Consider the following 17,339-nt stretch of genomic DNA (forward strand, 5'->3'; position numbering starts at 1 on the left):
ATTCTTCTTCATATAATCTAGCTTCTCTGATGATTTGCTCAAAATACAGACTGAAAAAGCATGGTGAGAGGATGCAACCATGACACACACCTTTCCTGATTTTTAAACATACAATATGCCCTTTTTCTGTTCAAACAACTGCCTTTTGATCCATTTTCAATTTCCTCATGAGCACAATGAAGTGACTTCTGGAATTTTTCTTCCCTGACAAAATGTCCAAAGTATGTAAGAGGACCTCTTGCCATCTTCCCATTTTTCTCAAAGTTATCCAGTTTATTACGGTTTACACAGTCGAAGGCCTTGGCACAGTCAATGAAACACAAGTAAACATCATTCTGGTTTTCTCTGCTTTGAGCCAAGATCCATCTGACATCAACAATAAATACCCTTGTCCATGTCTTCTGATTTCTACCTGAACTTCCTGAAGTTCCCTGTCAATGAACTGCTGCAGCAGTTGTTGGATGATCTTAAGCAAAATTTTACTTGCGTGCAATATCAATGATATCATTCTATAGTTTGAGCATTCTTTGGGGTAACCTCTCTGGAATGGGCACAAATATGTATCACTTCCAGTCAATTGGCCAAGTTACTGTCTTCAAAATTCCTTGCAAAGAGGAATGCTTCCAGTGCTTCTTCAGCTGGCTAAAAACTTTTCAATTGGGATTCCATAAATTCCTGGAACCTTGTTTTTGGCTAAAGCAATGGTGCTGCTTCAGCACCATTGGTTCTTGCTCATATGCTATTTCCTGAAATGGTGGACTGTAAACTAGTTCTTTTTGGTAGAGGGACTCTGTGCGTTCTTTCCATTTTCTCTGGATGGTTCCTGCATAATTCAATATTTTTTCCACAGTTTCTTTCAAAATTTCAACTTGACATTTGAATTCCTTCCGTTTCAGATACACTGAACATCTTCTTCCCTTGTGGTTCTCTAACTACAGGTCTGTGAACATTTCATTATAATATGTGACTTTTTCTTCTCAAGCTGCCCTTTGAAATTTTCTATTCAACTCTTTGACTTCATCTTTCCTGCATTTTCTTTAGCTTCTCTATGATTAAGAGTAAGTTTCAGAGTCTCTTCTGACAGTTACTTTGATATTTTCTTTCTGTCCTGTCTTTTTTAATGATCTATTGCTTTTTTCATGAACGGTGGCCATACTGTTCTCCCATATCTCTTCAGATCTTCAGTGTTTAATGCATCAAGGTCATATTTTGACTCTTGTGGATTTGTTTCAATTTTATTCATCTTTATCCTCAACTTACATATGAGAAACTGGTGGTCTATTCCACAGTCAATCCCTGGTCTGGTTTTAGCTGCTGATATTGAGTTTTTCCATCATGGTTTCCCACAGATGTAGTCAACTTGGTTTCTATGAACAAGCTGTTGGTTTTGCAAAACTCTCTCATGCATTCTTCAGCTTCATTCTATCACCAAGATCATATTTTCCAACTACTTGTTCTTCTTTGTTTCCAACTTATGCATTCCAATCACTAATAACTATCAATACATCTTGATTGTATGTTTGATAAATTACATACTGAAGTTGTTCATAGAATTCTTCAATTTCTTCCTCGCCAGCTTTTGTGTTTGGTGCTGAAATTTGACTATTGGTTATATTGATTACATTTTCTTGATTGTGGGTAGATATAACCCTATCACAGACTGCATGATACACACCCCTGAGGAAACTTCCGTTTGATTTCATCAGAGTTGTGACTGGAGTCAGCTTGTTGCATCCCACTGTTATCCTCTTACAACTGATTGGCAATTTCCATTATAAAGTTGATTACAGTAGGTAAGCCACATCATGGGAGAATTAGTAAGTTTTAACTGCCAAACCACTTGGAATCCTGGCCCAGACAAATTGCCACAAAACTGAACTATCATCAGGTTAACAGAGCAAAGTTCTTTCTTTCATAGAGTTTGCATTTGGGTATTGTTGTTAGGTGGAGTCAAGTTAGTTTGAGCTCATAATGACGCTTTATATAACAGAACAAAATGTTGTTTGCACACACTGTTATATCCACTTTGTCAGTTTTGTTCATTGAGGATCTTCATTTTAAAAAATTGAATCTCTACTTTATGAAACACAATGTCCTTCTCCAAGGATTATTCTCTTTTGATAACAGGTTCAAAATAAATGACAGAAAGTTTCACTATCTTTGATGCTAAGGAGTATTGTGACTAAATGTCTTCAAGACAGCTTTGTTCATTCTTCTGGTATATTCAATATTTTTCCCAACACCATAAGTCAAATGTGTTGATTTATTAAGCTGAAATAACTGAAAAGAAAATTTAAGCCTTAAGTTACAATATTAAATGATTCCATGGGGGAAATGTTTTCTTCTTTTTTTTTAAGGGAAATTTTTTTTTCACAATGCTGTTTTTCTTCTTCTCAGAAATAACTCACCAGGTTGTTCTACTCAGTCTGTCTTAGTTGGAAAGCTCTGCTGAAACCTGAACACATTGGGTGACTCTGCTGCTGTTTGAAATACTGGTAGTGTAGCTTCCAGCATCACAATCACATATAAACCACAACAGCAAGACAGCTGACAGATGGTATCTTACATCATCTCATACATATGTACAAACTACACAATGAGTAAGCAAGATGAAAAAGAATTGATGCATTTTGAGCTATAGTGCTGGTTAAGAATATGGAGTATACCATTGACTTCCAGAATAAACAAACTTGTCTTGGAAGAAGTCCAGCCAGATGCTCCTCAGAAGCAAGGATGTTGGGACTTCATCTCACCCATTTTGGACATATTATTAGGAGGGAACAGTGCCTATCAACAGATATTACACTTGGTAAAACATAGGGTCCCTGAAAAAAGAATAGGAAAACCCTAAATAGATGCATTGTTGCAATGACAGCAACAATGAACCTAAGTATATTAATAATTGTGAGAATGTCACAAGACCAGACAGTATTTTGCTCTTTGTTTATAGGGTCCCTAGGGAAGCAAAACATTGTCAGAGATGGTGATAGAGGATGGGCTCCTTAGGTGAGAAAGCACTGAAAATGTCACTGAGAAGGAGCTGCTTTTTCAAAGTAGAGTCGACCATAGTAATGGGGATGGAATAAAACCTGTGGGATATAACTCAAAATGAGAATGAACAGCTGTACAAATCTACTAATAATTGGAACTTGGAATACACAAAGTATGAATCTAGGAAAATTGAAAGTCATCAAAGCTGAAATGTAACACATAAATATTGATATTTTAGGTGTTAGTCAGCTGAAATAGATTGATATTGGCCATTTTGAATCAGAGAATCATATGATTTACTATGCTGGTGATGAATAAATTGAATAATTCTACCAATGTCTTCAGTCTGTAATTTATCAAACATGTAATCAAGATACATTGATAATTATTGGTGATTGAAATGCAAAAGTTGGAAACAAAGAAAGAAGGAACAGAACCATCTTACTGTAAAGCAGGAACACAGCCTGTCTCATTGTGTCCTTGGTTAAATCAATTACTTCTTAGAAAGTCGAGGGGGGGTGGTTGTTTTGTTTTTCAAAATGACTGTGTACAGGAGCAAACACAGACATCCGAGATATACATCAACATAGCAGGGGAACAGAAACCATATAGACTCAAACCTGGAACAAAAGGACCTTTCAGCACTTTATAGATTTGAATTCAATGAGCCTTTCCTGTGTGTTGGTGGTTATGTCTTTGATCATAATTACTACAGAGATAATTTCTGCAATCGGTTATTTGATTACCAAGAGTGCTTGCATCCACCTCCCCATACTGTAACTTCATTGATGTGCCTGAGAGTGACTGTAACAATTCACAGAGGAAAAGGAATAATTTTTTTATGAAAGGAGGATCAAGATTTACTGTCAGTGGGTCCTCGTCATCAGCATCTAAATTGATATCAGATGAGTTGCAGATTATCCAGAAAGAATTAGCCTAGATCAAAACTAAAATTGTATCCTGACTAAGACGCCTGGAAAAGATTGAGAAGGAGCAGAAGGTGGAGGCAGAAGTTCAAAAGAAATAATTGGAAGAGTATAGTGCTTATCCAAGATGAATGTGTGTCAGAGAATGCAGATCAATCTACAGAGGAGCCTGCTGAAGAAGGGTCAGATGTGGATGGTGAAGAGATGAGAGAGAGGAGGACTTCATTGATGATGGGGGTCATGAGCTGTTTCTACAGATAAAAAATGATGTGACATCAAGAAAGCTGAAAGCAGCAAAGAGAAAACTGTGACAACCCTCAGAAATGTGAAAGTCTGTTTCTTATTGGGTAGCAGCATCTTTGGTTCAATTTATATAAAAACCCAAATAGATAAAATGGACAGTATTGTTTAAATTTAGATATTCCATTTTTCGTTTGTTCTAAGCTGTATAATGGTCAGGTTTTTATGCTTTAGATTGTAAATGTGTTTTACTCCCAGCTAATTATGTTTGTTTGGGCTTGTTTGTATGTCTTGAAAGACATAAAATTGAAGGAAGGACATTTATGAATGGTAAGGGAGACACTGTATACAAATGTATATTTGTGAAAGCTATTTATTTGATTAGCATGTGTGGCAGTTACATAATTTCATGTCAACTTGATTAACAGAATGAAGGGGTAGAGTCTAACTGACAATCAGGTCTTCCTCCCTGGAGGTGGGATACACTCTCTGTCTGTTTCACCTTTCTGTTGACAAGCCATATGGGGCTACACTGATGGCAGCCAGAGCCCTGATGTGTCTACTGCCATTGGATCCACAGGACTTTCCACCCACCAGCTTGTGAACTTCCTGCATTTGGCATCATTGCATGTGTTGCATGAGTCAGAAGGAAAATTTTTAGACTAGTACCAGACATTGAACTTAAGGACTTGATCTGGACGGGGCTGGGATGTTTTCTCAATATTCAATGGCTCTTTGATATAAAGCTCTCTAATACATTGAAAGACCGAAAGAAACAAAGAATCATAGATCCAGGAATGGCTTTTGGGTTCACACCAAATCCCAGCTCCAACTTAAGTAAAATTAGTTCTTACAACTTGGCAATGCTTGATATTCATCTCCAGTAAGGGAACACAGAGGAGACGAGTACTATAGCAAAATGTGGTGAAATAATTAGATGGTGCCCAGCTATCAGATAAAATAGTGTCTGCTGTCTTAAAAGCTTGTCTCCTAACAAGCAGCCATCTAAGTGAGATAGCAAATAAGTCAACATGGAAGAAGCCACTGACTGATTGTGAAGCATACAATCCGAAGTTGAAGGGAGGGATTAGTATCTGAGCATAAAGTCTGAAAATCTGGTTTGCAGAAAGCTATGGATAACAATGGGAGCCCAAGACTCACTGGTGAAACTATGCAGAAAATAAGCCTCTGGTGGACTCCCACTATCCACAATTGAGGGATAGGAGGAAAGTGGTCACTAAAGGGATTGCATTGATAAATTGAATATAGAAGGTCAAAGGCCGAAACCTGACTTGAATAGTTAAGACTTGTCAACAGAATCCCCCTAGGATGCATGCTGGACCTGATCTGGTTACCAAAATCGTATGTGTTTTTTTTTTGGGGGGGGAGGAGGGTGTTGTTGTTTGTTTTTGATTGTACATATTAGGGGCTATCTCAGGAGTGTTGTATCATTTAGAGTCACTCTCTTGAAGTTGTGGTACTTGGTTTTTCATTTTGGAGGTTATGAAAACCAGGAATGATGAACCTATAGCGTCAGCAAGTGGAATAAGGGTTTTTGTGGGGAGAGGGACACAAGTGATGGTGAGGTGAAGGGGTGAAGACATCAGGGAGTCCATATAGAAAAAAAAGAATGTTCGGAAACTGATTATGGTAGCAAATGTACAATTCTACTGGACACAATTGAAATATGGAATGATTGGATTTATGTATTAAGCCCAATTAATAAAAATTCAAAAAAAGAATTTCTGCTGGTACAAAGAGAACCCTGGGGGTGTAGTGGTTACACGCTGGGCTGCTTACCACCAGCCACTCCAGGAAGAAGTTCGATATTTTCTATTCCCATAAAGAGTTACAGTCTGAAACACACAGGGGCAGTTCTACTCTGTCCTATAAGTCACTGAGTTGGAATCTTCTTGATGGAAGTGAGGTTTTTTGCTTTTGTTTTACTATGGGTGACAAGTTTGATGACTAGGTATGGCACAGAAAATTGATCACCTCTAGCTAAGGAATAGTCTAAAGACACTTCCACTTTGATTCTTCATAAAGATAGCATTCATGTCTTGCATGCACATATAAAAGGCAAAAAAACTTCTCTCACCATGTTTCTCTCATATGGGTGATAAAATGCAGCATCTGAAAACCTGAATTTGACTTGGAATCTTCTCAATTAGCTGTGTATCACAAATATGCTTGATTATTTGGAAGAAACCCAGTGCCGTGTTTAATAGTTGGAATTTCAAGTGTATGAATATTCTAATCATTGACCTTTTGAAATGTTACTTATTACTTTTCAGTTTTGTCTTTGGTTGCTGGTGGGGCGGTATTGTCTTCAAATAATGAAGTTGGGGCAGAAGAGAGAAGGCACTAGAAGATATAATAGGTTTGAGAATCATTTCTATAAAGGGAGCATTGTGTGTATGATTCTGCTTTCTTTAATTACCAGGAGTGTTTGTTGTGTTTTTCATTGCCAACACAGTGCTTGGATAAAATTATTGGCTTAATGGATTGTAGTTCTGAGCTGGATGGGAGAGGCCATTCTACATGACCTTCTTGCTTATTTTTAATCTCTCAGAGGACTTGAGGATAAGGATGACAGCATTGCAATAGGTTTTAAAAGGATCCATTGAACTGCGAGATCAGTGGGCAATTTAAAGCAGAGACCTATATGCTTCATGCTCAAGACGCTTTTGAAAAGTGCCTTTCACACTCTGTGTTCCTCCTAATTCTATTTTTATTCACTTGCCTTTCTTTTCATATTTTAAGATCGTTGATGGTGGAAACTACATCTCATGCAGGTATCCCCATATTAGCCTGTAAAGTAACTTACAAAGAAATGTGGGATCCCAATTCCAAACACTGACTTAACAGCAAACACATAGAAAAACATTGTAAAATGGGAGCCTCCTTAGTGTATGTGTATCTGCATGTGCACATACATACAACATGATATGAAGTGTTTAAACTGGATTTTATATAAATGTACATATATGCATGTGTGTAAATATATGTATCAATAATGCATGTAAATACATTTATCTATAAAATGTGGTTTTATTGGTTACAAAAAGAGAATATATCTGAAAATTAAAATTTGAAAACCCTGTCATTATCAAAAATATTGCAAAATCAGATATCTTCTCAGTCAAAAATATAATACTTCATCTTTCAATTTCAATAATCCATTTAAATGTTGCCTTCTTCAGAGCCATCTTACCTCTGCATGCATAATAAACTTTTGTAATTGAAGTCCTTTGCAAAGGTTTGAAAACAAATGACTATTAAGGGCACAGCTTTTACTGAAGTCAATGAACTTGATCATATTGTGAATCACATCTTGATATTTTTCTGGCTACAAATGTCCCAGGATGGATCATGAAGTGAGAGTAAAAATATGTTCATTGCTTTAATGTTTACTATAAATTCAGCATTGCCCCAGTACTGTCTGTAAAGACTACAAAGCATTTTTTCCACTGTACACGTTCAAATGTGAAAAAGTCATTGACTTAAATATATATATATATATATATATATATATATATATATATATATATATATATATATAATCTTCCCCTCCTGTGTACTAATCCAAAGAGTGAAAAGACAACAATTTCTCATGTATGCTTCCTTAATATGTAATATTTACATATTAACAATAGCTATGCCATGTTAGAAATATCAGTTGTTTCATGTAACTGAATTTTAAACTTTGGGCTGCCTTTAACTCACTGTGATCCAGTCAATTCCAACTCATAGTGACCCTGTAGAAAAGAGTAGAATTGCCCCTGTGGGTTTCCCAGATTATAAATCTTTATGGGAGTAGAAAGACTGGTGGCAAGCTGTTGGGAGTGGTAGTTGCTAATTTTAGATTATTGGGGGAAACTGTATCATTCAATCAAGGAATTTTCTGAATTTAATCTCCATACTTTTTTCCCATGAACTATTTCTGATACATTAATAGCAGTAGGTAATATGAGATCTCCAATCACCTTAGTTTGTTTTCTCTTAAAGTTTTTCATTTTTCAATTAAGTAAAAAACAAAAGAAAAAACATCAAAGAGTTAATATTGATTAAATAGACTATTATTATAAAGAAGTGTCAGTATACTATGATCTTATAAGAGGGCGCTTGAAAATTGTAGGAAAAAATCATTATCTTTTTTGTTTTATTGAGCTCGAATTAACATATCATAAAATTCAATGGTTTAATCATTCAAGAATTGTTGTGCAACCATTATCACAGTCAACTTTGGTACCACCTCTTCATTTTTGACTTCCCATTTCCCCTTACCCCCCACTTCATTTATTAGTGAACCTTCCCCAGGCAACCCAACTATTTTCTTTAAAAATCCACAACCCTGGTTTCCCTGTATGGATAAATGTAGAAAACAAGAGCAATAAACAAACAAGGACTCAGTAATAACACCATATGAAACAGAAAAGACTTCAATCTAAGAGAAAGCAGAGAATGTATCTATATGTATCATTTTATTGGGGGCTCATACAGCTCTTATCATAATCCATACATCCTTCCATTGTGTCAAGGTCATTTGTACATGTGTTGCCCTCATCATTCTCACAACATTTGCTTTCTACTTGAGCCCTTGATATCAGCTCCTCATTGATCTCTTCCATCCCCTCCACTCTCCCTCCCTCACAAGCCTTTAATAATTTATAAATTATTATTATTTTTTCATGTCTTGCACTGTCCGATGTCTCCCTTTACCCCCTTGTCTGTTGCCCATTCCCCTGGGAGGGGGTTATAGATAGGTCATTGTGACTGGTGCCCCCTTTTCTCCCCCCCACCTTCCCCTTCCCCTCCTGGTATGGCTATTCTCAATATTGGCCCTGAGTTTATCTGTCCTGTGTTACCTGTATTTCCAGTTCTTATCTGTATCAGTGCACATGCTCTGGTCTAGCCAGATTTGTAAGGTAGAATTAAGGTCATGGTAGTGGGGGGTGTGGGGGGGCAGGAAGTATTAAAAAACAGTGGAAAGCTATATGTTTCATCGGTGTCATACTGTACCCTGACTGGCCCATCTTCTTCCCACCCCTCTTCTGTAAGGGAATGTCCAATTGCCTACAGATGGGCTTTGGGCTTCCACTCCGCAGTCCGCACTCTGTCCCTCATTCACATTATGATTTTTTATCTAATACCTGATCCCATCAACACCTCATGATCACACAGGCTTGTGTGCTTCTTCCATGTGGGCTTTGTTGCTTCACAGCTACATGGCTGCTTTCTTATCTGCAAGCCTTTAAGATCCCAGATGCTAAATCTTTTGATAGCCGGGTACTATCAGCTTTCTTCACCACATTTAGTTGTGCACTCACTTTGTCTTCAGTGATCGTGTTGAGAAGGTGAGCATCTCAGAATGCCAGATTATTAGAAAAAAGTTTACGTTTATTGAGGGAATACTTAAGTAGAGACCCAATGCATATATGCTTCCTTAATACTAAACCTGTAAATATATGTACATAGATCTATTTCCCCATCGTCATATATATATTTACATATATACATGCCTGTATTTAGATCTCTATCGATGCCCTTTGTCTCCTAGTTCTTCCCTCTATTTTCTTTTGCTTTCCTCTTGTCCCACTATCATAGGACACCCTTCATTTGGGTTTCAGTAATTCCTCAGTTACATTGCCCTTGATCCATCCCTACCAGATCTCCTACACCCTTATTGCCATCAATTTTCGGTCACTTGTTGTTCCCTTGTCCCTGGGTTTGTTAACACCCACGTCGAAAGCAGATAATACTGAACACTTAGAATAAAGTCACATTGGGTCCAGAGGGAGATAAAATGAAAGGTATTACTTTACAGTCTAAGAATAGCTGCTGAAATCTAATAGCCAATGCTTCTTTTCTGATGTTATGGCTGTTGATATTCCTAGTCTATGTGTATTGGGGATTCACTGGGGTCTCAATCCACATAGGGATCCTGCAAATGGATTTTGGGCTACCATTCTCCTCCATAGTATCCACAAGCCAGGTGTTTAGAATTTAGGCACTGGTACTATGAACTCCTCTTATCATTTGTAATTCTTGGATCACACAGGCTGTTCTTCTTCTCTGTGGATTTAGGTGACTCTTCACTTTGATAGCTGCTTGTTTTGAGATAAGCCTTTAAGACTCCAGACATACTTTTTCTGTTTGTTTTAAAATAGTTTTATTTGTATTTAATCTACACATCATGCAATTCAATAGTTCAATTGTGACAAGAAGTGTTGTACAATAATTATATTACTACATTCAATTTTAGAACACCCCCCCAGATTAAATCATTTTTAAAATGAGTTGTGTAATCATCATCAGTTCTAGAAAGTGTTCCCCCCAACCTTCCACATACATTGTTTTCTCCCTCAACCACCTCACTTTCCCTATCCCCGACTCTCCATCCCTACCTCCCCTATAAACCCTTGCATCAGTTCTTATTTCCACGCCTCTACTCCTTCTGTGCTTCAAAAACTGGAAAACCCAACAGAACCATTAAAACAAAAAACAGAAAATAATAATGATAAGGATAAAATCATGATAATACAGAGATGAAAATACAAATAGTGGGTAAGAAAGAAAAGACCATTGCGAATATTTAAGAGGCCAGGGAAGAAATTTTGTCATGGAACAAGCAAGTAATACTCGCACCTAGAACAGTGGCTTTCAACCTTCTTAATGCCACGACCCTTTAATAGAGATCCTCATGTTGTGGTGATCCCCAATCATAAATTTTCATTGCTACTTCATAACTGTAATTTTTCTACTATTATGAATTGTTATGTAAATATCTGATATGCAGGATGTATTTTCATTTTTACAAATTGAACATAATTAAAGCATAGTGAAAAAAATCATAGTGATTAATCACAAACTATATATAATTATATATTATGAAATATTTATTTCTAATTACAAATAAATGAAATTTTGTCTTGAATCATGGTGTAGCATAGGAACTCGTATGTGGGCAGACCTGCCTGGAGACAGATAGAGGAGCGGTGTCTCGGTTGCTAAGACCATCGGAAATATGTGTTTTCTGATGATCTTAGGCAACACCTGTGAAAGGGTCATGACCCACAGGTCACGCTACCTTAGAGGAATCTCATGGGAATTTGCCAGTGGCTTAATCAGGCTAGGTACTCTGCAGATGGATTTTGGGCTCCCACTGTCCTTCATAGCTTTGATACTTTTTCCTTTGTCATATTTGAACTTTGTTATTGTTGTTTTGAGATCACACAAGTTGGTGTGCTTCTTCCTGTGAACTTAGTTGACTGCTTGCTTAGATGGATGCTTGTTTGAATACAAGCCTTTAAGATTCCACACACTGTTTCAATAGATAGCTGGTCACCATAGGCTTACTTCATCACATTTTGCTGTAGCACCCTTATCTTCAGTGATTATTTCATGAAGGTGAGTTACGAGTACTTTCATGATAACCAGAAACCAATTGATTTCTTCACCACACTTTTGCACTTATGTCTTCAGTGATCTCTTAATGGGGGTACCAGACTGCGCCATATCATAGGAAATAATTGTTCTTATATTAGGGTTATTATCAATGAGAGCTGAAAATCCATTCATATAACTATGAGGCATCATTGTCATTATATTGTAGTACATCATAAAACACCCCATAGGGCTTAAGGTAATTCTATTGATAGTAACACTATTCAAGTCACAGTTAAAACACTGTTGAGCAAGGGATTTTATAAATGTGTAGAACTATAGCTATTCTCAATATTGATCCTGAGAGGTTTGTCTGTCCTGAATTCCCTGTGTTTCCAGCTCTTATCTGTGTGTGCTCTGATCTAGCCAGATTTGTAAGGTAGAATTGGGGTCATGGAAGTCAGGGGTGGGGGGAGCATTAAAGAACTATAGGAAAGTTGTATGTTTTGTTGTGCTATATTGCATCCTGACTGGCTGGTCTACTCCCTGCCACTGCTCTGTAAGGGGATATCCAATTGCCTAGAGATGGGTTTGGGGTCTCCACTCTGCACTCTTCCCCCCCCCCACCCCATTCACAATGATATGATTTTTTGTTCTGGGTCTTTGATACCTGATATATGATCCTGTTGACACCTAATGATCACATAGGCTGGTGTGTGATCCAGGAGGGTTTGGGGAAGGTAGGGGGTGGGGTGGAAGGGGGGACCACCACAATGATCTCCCTTTAACCCCCTCCAAGGGGGATGGACTGCAGAAAAGTAGGTTAAGGGAGACATCGATTAGTGTAAGACATGAAAAAATATTAATGATTTATAACTTATCAAAGGTTCATGATGGAGGGAGGGTGGGGAAGGGAAAAATGAGAAGCTGATACCAAATAGAAAGAAAATGTTTTACAAATGATGATGGCAACAAATATACAAATGTGCTTGACACAATGGATGGATGGATTATGATAAAAGTTGTATGATCCCCCAGTAAAATGATTTTAAAAGTAAATAAATAAAATGATTATCAAATAAATAAAAATAATAAATGTGTAGAACTTCTCATTAGACTCAAATACATGAATCATTAGCTTGTATATTTTCAATATGTGGGTTACTGGACACTAGTTACACATGCTATGAGGGATGGAGATATGGCAATATTTTCAGGAACATTCATTAATGAAGACAGAACCATGCCTGGTAGACTAAAACATGTCACAAAAAGGCAGAAAGAGGTTGACAGCAGCAACTATATGATGGTCCTGGATCATCATTTGCCAGGCACCCTCAAAGCAATAAGTCTGAACACACCCAGAGTCCAACGATTACCAATTAACTCTTTAACTTTGAGATAGCAGTCATCTGCTCTTCTCACCAGGGAATTTCAGCTGAAAGCTCAAGGGAGTGTTTCAATTGCTTAGTTCTGCTATAAGTGAGTGCTGTTTGCTTGGTGAGGTTTCCAATTCAGGTCCATCTGGTGTAGTTTATGAAGGATGTTGTGTAGCTTGGAAGGAGGGAGTCTAATATCTGAGATGACTATAGCATGTTTCATGGATTACCAGGGGTTAGTTAGGAACTAGGCCAAAAGTTCCCACTTAGGGACATAATACAGTACACATTTGCCCCTTGGGGTCTCTACAAGTAATATTGTGTTTTTCCCCAGGTGGAAGAGTACCCCAATTGGCCAACTCAGTATCAGAAGTGCAATTGCCTCCTCCAGTACAGACATGACCCCCACCTCTCCTCTCCCAGTAAAGATCACTAATTAATCCTCTTATATAATTTTCTGTTAATTTGGAATGATTGCTATATGGCAAGAATTAATTGGTCTTCTTCTCTCCCTGACATGGGAAATTGTCCCCATTCTTAGTGAGGTCATCTCTCTTCAGGTGGTTTTTAAAGTGTTCTAATGAGGAAGTGATATATAATTTATGGGAAACTAGGTAGACACATTGTTTCTTTGCTAGGGGTCTGGGAACAGGAGCCTATTTTGTCTTGGTTTTTATCCTTACAGTAGTGGACTTGTGTGTTAGTCCGGTTGACTAGAGAAACAAATTCATAGGCACTCATATGTGTGCAATAGAGAACTTTATATCAAAGAGTAATTGTATATTAAGAAAACATCTCAACCTCTCCAGATTAAGTCAACAAATCCGATATTATCCCATATGTCTGACACTAATCTATAATTTCCTCTTCAGACTCACGCAATATGTGCAATGATGCCAAATGCAGGAAAATTACAGGCCAGTGGGTGGAAAGTTTTGTAGATGCTGTGCTAAGGAAACATCTTAGTGCTGGCATGGATCTCCACGTGCTTCTCCAGCTCCAGGACTCTAGTTTCATCAGGGGTATCCACATGATTTGTCATCAGGAAGATAAGCAGAGTGTGTGTGTGTGTGTGTGCGTGTGTGTGTGTGTATCTGACCTCCCGCAAGCTATTTATCTCCTTCATGTCTCCAAATGAGGTTATCAAGTTGTGACCTGATTGACAGGCTAGACTCCACCCCTTCACTCTTAATAGTCTCAATGTTGACAACAGATTTTGTAACTACCACAACTTGTACAGTATTTGTTCATTTGTTATTTACTAACTTCACTCAGCATAATTGTTTCCACGTCCTTTCTTGTCACGAGGTGTTCCATAGTTTCAACTCTTTTTTAGGGATACACATTTCTATTGTGCCTATGTACCAGAGTTCCTTTCTCAGTTCTTCAACTGATGGGCATTTGTGCTGTTTCTAGCTTCTTGTTATTGTGAACTGTGCTTTTATGAATATGAGAGAGACTGATTTGTCTCATTTCTTTTCTTCAACAGATTTATTAGCACTTTGTCCACCTATCATACAATTAAATAGTTCAGTTGTATCAAGAAGAGTTGTACAATCTTTACCACAATCAATTTTAGAACATTTTACCTGTATTCCTCTTTGTACTCATTGCTATTCATGCAATTATTATTTTTAATTGTGGAAAAAATATACACACAAAAATTCTCCAATTCAACAACTTCTACATGTATAATTCAGTGCCATTGATTATGCTCTTCATGTTGTAAAATTATTCCCAACTCTTTCACCATAATTAACATAAACTCAATGCTCCCTAAGCAAAAATTCTTCCGCCTTTACCCATGGTAACCATTGGTTAAGTAGTTGGGTTTCTTTTTTTTTTTAAAGTAGTTTTCATAATATAATATTCACATATTATACACTTCCATGGTTAAATCACTTAAAATGTATATACATTATCACAATCAGTTATATTGCTCCCTCCCACTCCCACATTCATTTTTTGTTCCCCAATTCCCTTCACTCTCCCCACCCCATCCAACCCTCATTCCTGATAAACCATTGCATCAAGTATGTCGCTATGTTTCCACTCTTTCTGTGCTTCATAAACTGGAAAAAAAAACAAAAACAATAAAAAACAAAACAAAATGAAAAAGAAAGAAGAATATAATAATGATATAAAGATAAAAATTAAAATAAACAGAAAGAAGAGAAGAACAACATTTTTTTAAAAGCTAAAGAAGAAATTTCTGTCTTGGAACAAATGAGAAATATTTGAACCTAGAATAAAATCAAGTTGGGTCAAGGGGGAGATCATATTGTAGAATGGCTCCATCCACCACAATCAAGTTTACAATAATCTCTGTCCAATAGTCAAGCTATTTGAATCCTTCACCTGTAACTAGGTGGGATCTATCAGATGCTTAATCTGACTAGAGACTCAGCAGATGGACTGGGTATTTACAATTAAAGCTCTGATACTTTCCCCTTCATCATATTTAGATTTTGTTATTATTATTTTTGGATCATACACACTGGGGTGCTTCTTCTGTGTGGGCTTAGTTGGCACCTCAATTAGATGGCTGTTTGAATTCAAGCTATTAAGACACCAGATACAATTATCTTCGGTGATCATTTCATGAAGGCAAATATCGAACGGGGTCAAGTTATAAGAACTTACTGTTCTTGGATGGGACTAGAGTGAAGCAGGAGCCCAGAATACATCTGCTCGTCCCCAGGTTATGAATGACACTGATTTACTTTGGCAGTCATAATATGACAAAAAGCAAAATTCCACAAGCACCAAAGCAATAAAAAAAAAACAAAGCAAGCAAACAACGGGCAGAAAAACAAAAACCTGAAAAACAAAAAAGAGAAACATTGTCAATGATGCCACTGGGGTATAAGGTGATTGCTTTGATAACATCAATAGTTTGTCCAATAAAATAGAATTTAAGATGCTGTTGATACGAGGAGTTTATGCAAGTATAGCCCAAATGAGAGCTGCAATCCATGAGTTATTGCTTTGTACAGATTGTTTTCTTAATTGATTGAGCTCTGTGTACACTGAGCATGGACTTGGTGTTAGAGGGAAATTTCCTATATCAACTCTTACAGCCGCAGATCTTTACCTATCACATTAAAATCTGTCAAAATAATGCATTGAGACATAGAATATATGATGGTTCTGGACCACATTTCATTGGACACCCACTAAACCAAAGGTCCCATGCAAGATCCAATGACAACCATTTCCAGAGACTTGGGTTAGCCACACTGTGTTTCATCTCTCATCAGTGTATTTCAGTCCTTAGTCCAAGGGTATGGGTAGTTTTGATGTAGGGTTCAGTTTGTTCATTCAGACTTCTACTTTGAGTCCTTCTGGTGTGGTCCTTGGGGAATGCTATGTTGCCTGTAAGGCTAGCATTTAAGGTCATCATGGTGCTTAGTCCATGGCAGGGTTCACCGACGGGTTGGGGAAAAACATGTTCATAGTGTCTACCCAGGAACATAATAGTGAGTTTATTGCCCTCTTATGTTCCCTACAGGTATTATTTTGCATGCATTTCCAATGTGAGGGTGCTCTTCCCCACTTACTCATCATACTCACCAACAGAAATATCAGTGTCATCTTTTTGTAGCCTACTGTCCTTTCCCAGAAAGAAAACAACACAGACCGCCGGCAAGTTCAAAAGAAAAAGTTTTATTTCTTACGCAAGGACCGTCAGCCCTCTTGAGAGGATACTGAGCACCGCCCCAGTATAATTTTCCAAAGATTTTTATACTTTTGCAATGTGCAGGTGTGCAAACATGCAGAGTACAGAAGTGGGATATTGTGGTTAGCCATTCTTAGTTGAACAATAACTGCTCTTTGTTGAGCAATAACTGCTCTGGTCATTCTCACAAGCCTTCTGAACATACATTTCCTTCGGTACATTCCATTGCACTACGTCTGCACAGCCTAGCCCCCCAATATCAGCTAGTTCATTTACAGTTCATAGTGAGTTCATTTACAGTTCACAATGGCTTCTGTCAGCTCAAAATGGCTTCACTCTTATCAAGACTGTTTAAGCTTTTCCTAGAGCTACTACATTCCCTCCTGTTATTCGCCAAGTTCAAACCATTGGATCTGCTGTAGCCAGCCGAGTGTATGGTGGGCTCAGCACTAAGAGTTTTATGGCTTGTACTTTCTGTGTAACAAATGCCACTAGCTTATTGATTTTTGGTCAAAATCTGAGGCTTAGCAGGAGGAGGATTCGGCATCTGACTAGGGCCATTACTAGGGTAGTTAACCAGGGTGACCAATTAAATAGCTTTATCAAACCAATTGGTTCTTTCATTTCTTGTCTCTTTCCCCTAATCTTTTCCTAACCAGGGCTAAGCTATCTTTAATGATTCCTGAATGGTTTACATAAAACAAGTTTCTCCCAATGCCATGCACAGCCCTCATTGTT

At 37.6% G+C, this 17,339-nt stretch overlaps 1 protein-coding gene and 1 pseudogene across 1 annotated transcript in view; both read left to right on the top strand.

Moving 5' to 3' along the window:
• Window positions 1–17,339, top strand: part of ZC3H12B (zinc finger CCCH-type containing 12B) — a 251,708-nt gene that overhangs the window by 27,478 nt on the left and 206,891 nt on the right. The window lies entirely within an intron of this gene.
• Window positions 3,531–4,228, top strand: LOC142433421 (RNA-binding Raly-like protein; annotated as a pseudogene).

The sequence above is a fragment of the Tenrec ecaudatus genome, chromosome X, assembly GCF_050624435.1.
Source record: "Tenrec ecaudatus isolate mTenEca1 chromosome X, mTenEca1.hap1, whole genome shotgun sequence".
In the NCBI taxonomy this organism is placed as follows: Eukaryota; Metazoa; Chordata; class Mammalia; order Afrosoricida; family Tenrecidae; genus Tenrec; species Tenrec ecaudatus.